This window comes from Micropterus salmoides, unplaced genomic scaffold, assembly GCF_014851395.1.
Source record: "Micropterus salmoides isolate LMB-PRFRI ecotype aquatic unplaced genomic scaffold, ASM1485139v1 Ms_hic_scaffold_4, whole genome shotgun sequence".
Lineage (NCBI taxonomy): Eukaryota > Metazoa > Chordata > Actinopteri > Centrarchiformes > Centrarchidae > Micropterus > Micropterus salmoides.
In genome coordinates, this window is record NW_024043372.1 from 2777029 (window position 1) to 2783061 (window position 6033).

The following is a 6033-nucleotide window of genomic DNA, read 5'->3' on the forward strand; positions in this document are numbered from 1 at the left end:
AGTTGAGTACAGATTATTAAGTGTATATTAAAACATGGTAATTTTGTTTTTATATGGGGCCCCAAGTCCAAAACAATTTGAGAGCCGCTGCTTAAATCTACAATAAGTTGTTAACTAGTAACTGCGGCTGTCAGATAACAGAAGTGCAGTAAAAAGTACATGTCCCTCTGAAATGTACTGAAGTAGAAGTATAAAGTGGCAAAAATGGAAATACTCCAGTAAAGTACAAGTAAATAAAGTAGGAGTAGCATTTATTGTTCCAGAGTTTCATATCAGAATAGTGAGGAGGATAAATGATGACACAGTTTACACAGTAATGCTCACAAGTTTATTAGCAGAGCAGTGGATAAAGGAAATAACACCACTGAGATCATTTGTTCAGACTCAAGTTCATCAGCAGCCAGTTTACAGAGCAGTCATTCAGACAGAAAGTACAACAAACATTATGCAGAGTTCAGATGATGGGTCTCACAGTCAGGTCTTTATGGGTATCAAAGGACATGAAATGGCAGATAGGTCTGCAGAGGAGGCCGTTTCTACTCTTCAGACCTTTTCCTCTCTGGCTGTTTCTCAGCTATCTCTTGTGGGAGGAAAAACCCTCAGACCGGGCCAGAGGCCTAACGGGGCCTCACTCTCACACTTTATACTCTTTAATGTAACTGTAATCGTTGTAGTTTTTTTTTTTTTTAACTGTCAATTTATATATTTATGCACACAACATCCTCTTCCGTATCAATACGTCTGCACAACACAAACCCAGAGTAATGCACATGTAAATATCTGCCACATTGTTCTTTCTATGCAAATAGTTGTATTATTTTTCTCTATTCTTCTATTATTCTTCTATAACCTGCATTTGTTTATTCCATATTTATATATTTTTACTTCTATTTATGTCGGCTGTATGTTTATCTACGTGTAGCACCTCATCACCAAAGCAAATTCCTTGTATGTGTAAAACACTACTTGACAATAAAGTTCTGATTCTGTAACTTAGACTTAGATGAATTGAGGTCCTTTAGTTGTAATGATAGTAATCTTCAATGAGACAATGACTCCAGTAAAGTTCAAATTAACTCAAGTTTAGTGATAATTTCAAGCAAATCAACAAATACAACAAACACATGTGTATCTGAGTTGAGAACTCCTCAAACTCTGCATTGCATTGACTGATATTTCCTGTTTCGCTCCTCCTCTTGTGGGTTTTAGGATCAGACCCACCTCCACCTCCACACATGTTCAATATTAAAACATTAGTGTATTCTACCCTACAACACTTCTAAAGAAATAAGACATCAGAAATAAATGATCATCTTGATATTAGCAGAACATTGTATATGCATGACACAGTCAACATTAACACATGTATTCCAAGTTCTTGTGCTGTATAACATGTTGACCTTCAGAGCTGCAGCCTTCTCGCAAGGGCCCCTTTTGTATTCATAAATCTAGTCTTCTACCCTTATCGGGCCCTCCTTAGACAGGGTTTTAAATCTTGGTTTACTATCATTGAGCCTGGCTCCAGGTGCTGTCAACTTTATGTGAGAATTCAACAAGGCCTTGTGTGTCTCGTTCAGCTGTGTAATTAATTTTGAATCACGGTGGTCACCCTAACTTCCCCTCCAGCCTATTTGCAAGACTGCCTGACTGGCCGGCTGTGTGCTTTTGCAAAATATGAAGGCTGCAGCCTGAGAGCAACAAGACTGGACTCTAAAGTCCACTGTATCTTTCAATAAACACCTTAAACATTATTCTAATAAACATCTTAAACATAATCCTAGTCAAGCGAGGTACATAACAGAAGACATCACGGCTAAATAAAAAATCTTCAACGCTCTCCTTCTTCACAGCCTGGGGTACAGCATGTTAGAATATGCCGGTGTATAGAACTCTCTCTTCCCCCACCCCTCATCACTCCTGTGCACAAACACTAACTGTTGCTGATTGGCTGGAACAAAGTTTTCAGGTCAGGTCCACACCTTGCCTGAAACATTTGTTTTCCATTTACAGAGCCAGGCTGTGTTTTTCAGAGCACACACAAAACAGAGAGTGAGTGAAGCGTGAGGAAATATTCCCTGAATTTAACAAAAAGTGTACTTCATTACAATCCCTCACTATCCATTTAAGGCGGCCATATTTGTTTGCTTTTCACAGTTTCCCAGTCATCATTATGCCTTGGATGTTGACAGGAATAAGATATAACATATCATAAAACAATAATACATCATAAATATAATCATCCTCTTTATCTCTAACTGCTCTGTTCTGGACGCCCAGGTAAGCGTGAATGAGAACTTGATGGCGACTACAGCGGCCATGGATCGCCGGGTGACTGCCATTGAGAAGCACCACGGATCCCCTGGCCGGGCACCCTTGGCTAGTGCTGCGTTTCAAGAGAGAAACTTACTTCATACGGCGGCGTCTGCTCGCCAGTCACAGGGAGAGGCCCCGATCCTTCTGCCACAGTCCCCGGCGTGGAGCACTGTTGTGCAGAAAGGGGTGCGCAAACCCCAAAGGCTCCCAGCCCAATGTGTCTACCGGTGGTGCTCAGGCTCGTTTGAAATGAGAACAGCAGAGGAAAATGGGAATAATTGGTACCGGCACCGAGAGCAACATTCCAGTGGTCAAAACCAAGCTGGTGAGTGTGTTTGCAACTAGATTTTCCCCCAATCTCGATGCTGATACTCTGTGCTGTTATCTAACTGAGAGATTGGGTAAACCGGTGACATGTCGGAAGATAGACTCAACCCGCAATAGGTTCAGTGCGTTTCACATCACTGCTGAGTGTAGCAGACATTTATGTACGGCGTTACTTTGAGGCCCACAGACCCAGGGTTAACAGTGTCAGCACGGCCCACGGATCGGGGGGAGGCTGATCTGCAACAGCAGCGCTCTGTGTCTGACCTTACACCTGTGGTTTTACAGGAGAGCAGCAGCCAGGTGGGTGCCATGGACAAACGGAAATAAAAGAATATCAATATCGTGTCATATAATGCCCGAGGACTACGTGTTGGGCACAGAGAAGCAGATAAATCACGCCGCTTTGTGGTGGATAATTTCTTGAAGACCTACTGTGTGTTCAAGAGGCATTTTTACCTAAACAGGATTTGGAAAGACTTCTATGGGGTGGGTGTATCTACCACTGACTTGAGCACTGAAATAGTTCAAGGTAGAATACGTGGCGACGTCGCAGTGCTAAGGCACAAAAAGTATGACCAGCTGGTTAACGTGGTCAGACTGGACGTTGACTGGGCTATAGGAATTGAGTTCATTGTGGTGGGGAAAAAAAATCATCATTCTGAGCATCTATGCACCTTATGAGAGTTCCCAGAATGAAGATGAATATCTTAACAGGTTGGCATGTGTCATGTCTTTTATTCAGGATAATGATTCCACCTGCTTTTTTATTGTGGGTGACATGAATGCTGGTTATTTGCCAATCATTTAATACAGTTTTGTTCTGATAATGGTTTGATTCTATCCAGTAAAGTACTTTTGCCTGATAATAGCTTACATCAGTGAGGCGTGGCATACTACTTCATGGTTAGATCATTGCATCTGTACAGCTGATGCACATGACTCCTTGGAGACTATAAGGCATGCAGGTGGGTAAAATAGAGTGGTCTAACTTGAAGGAAGAGGATCTTGAAGTATATTGTGTACAGTCTGACACATTGTTGAGTAACATCGACTTACCGAAAGACTCATCTGCATGCTGTGATATTAACTGTAAGAATCCGCAACATAGTACTGAGTTCTGTTCCTTGTATGACAGTATTGTGGAGTCCCTTCTTGTCCTCTGTATAAGACCAAAATGTATAAAGCTAAACCAGGATGGAATGAACATGTTGAAGAGGCTAGAAGAGCTTTCAAAGCCTGGGCTGAATCTGGCAGACAAAAACACGGCCCCCTATTTGAATAGAAGAAATGGACAAATGCAAACTTTAAATATATATATATATATATTCCTCATTAAGCACTGTCGCCTCACAGCAAGAAGGTCGTGGGTTGTGGGGTTTGTCCTTAGGTGTGAGTGTGAGCGTGAGTGGTTGTTCGTCTATGTGTGGCCCTGCGATGGACTGGCGACCTGTCCAGGTTGTACCCCGCCTTGCGCCTGATGTCAGCTGGGATTGGCTCCAGCCCCCCTGCGACCCTGTATGAGCGGTTGACGATGGATCCTCATTAAGAGGAATGAAAATATAATGCTCTGTATTTGTATAGCGCCTTTCTAGTCTTTTTGACCACTCAAACACTACATCTGGGTTCACTGAGCCTAAGTGCTCAAACAGAAACTAACATTCATACACTGGCAGTAGGGGTTCAGTATCTTGCCCAAGGACACTAAGAGATGCAGCCTGGGGGATGTCCACTGCGGGATTGAACCACCGACCTTCCGATTAATGGCCAACCCGCTCTACCTCCTGATCCACAGCCACCCCAATGACCTCTGACTCACTGGCTAGGAAACTGAAAAGCAGTAGTCCCAATGAATTCTGGAAAGAAATCAATAGAATGGATAACTGTAAAACCAACGAATGTTGATGGTGTTAGCAGTCCAGAGGAAATTACTCAGTTGTGGCAGAAACATTATTATGAGCTGTTCAACTGTGTTAAAAGTAACTTCTTTGAAGTGGGCAATATTGATAATGAGGAAGATGTGACTGTATCCCCACAAGACGTTTATGATGCAATTATGTTGCTAAAAGATAATAAGGCATGTGGTATAGATAAGATTTCTGCCGAACATTTAAAATTTGCAAGTACAAAAGTCTGTCCTCTGCTTGCCATTTGTTTTACTGGGTTTCTAGTTCATGGTATTTTACCTGATTCAATTTTATCTGTTATGTTAGTGCCAATTATTAAAGACAAAGCTGGCAAAATAAACAGCACGGATAATTACCGGCCTATAGCTCTGGCAAGCACTTTATCCAAGGTCTTGGAGAGGACCTTACTAAATAAGCTGGAACAGCTTGTCCTCACCTTTGACAACCAGTTAGGTTTTAAACCTAAACATGGCACAGATATGTGTATTTTTGCCTTGAAGGAAATTTTAGATTTGTATAACAGGCACCATTTTTATGTGTTTTATTGATTCCTCTAAAGCCTTTGATCGCGTTAATCATGAAAAACTATTTTTAAAGTTACAAAATAGAGGAGTTCCCAAATCTTTAGTGAGAATTCTGGCTTTTTGGTGTGCTCATCAATCAATGTATGTGAAATGGGGCAATTCTGTGTCGGCCCCATTCAGTGTATGCAGTGGAGTTACACAGGGAAGTATTTTGTCTCCCTTTCTTTTTAATGTCTACATGGATGATTTATCAAAGCTGTTGAACAGCTGTGGAACACGTTGTATGGTTGGTAACACAATCATCAACCACTTGATGTACGCAGACGATTTGGTGACTCTTTGTCCTTACAGTGCTGGTCTTCAACAGTTACTGAGAGTTTGCTCTCAATATGGCTCAGACTTTGACATTAAGTATAATGCAAAGAAGAGTAATATTATGATTGTTAGGAGTAGAGAAGACAGGAAACTGACATTCCCTGAATTCTCTCTGTCTGGTACTGTCCTTAGAGTCTGTGATGAGGCTAAATATTTGGGACATTATCTAACTGACGACCTGTCTGATGATAAGGACATTTACAGACAGTGTCGTATGATGTAGGCACAGGCTAATATGTTGATTCACAAATTTAGTATGTGCTCAGTATCTGTTAAGACTACCCTTTTTAGAGCATATTGTACCCCTATATATACTGCCCATTTGTGGAGGTGCGACAGAAAGAGCAGTATGCAGAAGCTCAATGTAGCATATAATGATGGTTTGAGGCTGCTGCTTAAGGTGCCACGAGCAGTGCAAGCCAAATGTTCGTTAGTGTTGGTGTGCCCACCTGCTCTGCTCTGCTGCGCAATCTCATGTACAGGTGTATGTGTAGATTATCAGACTATGCAAAAAGTATAATTTCAGCACTGACCAACCCAGCACTAAGTTCAGTTAGGCTCTTTTCCAGAATGTGGAATCATTGTATCAT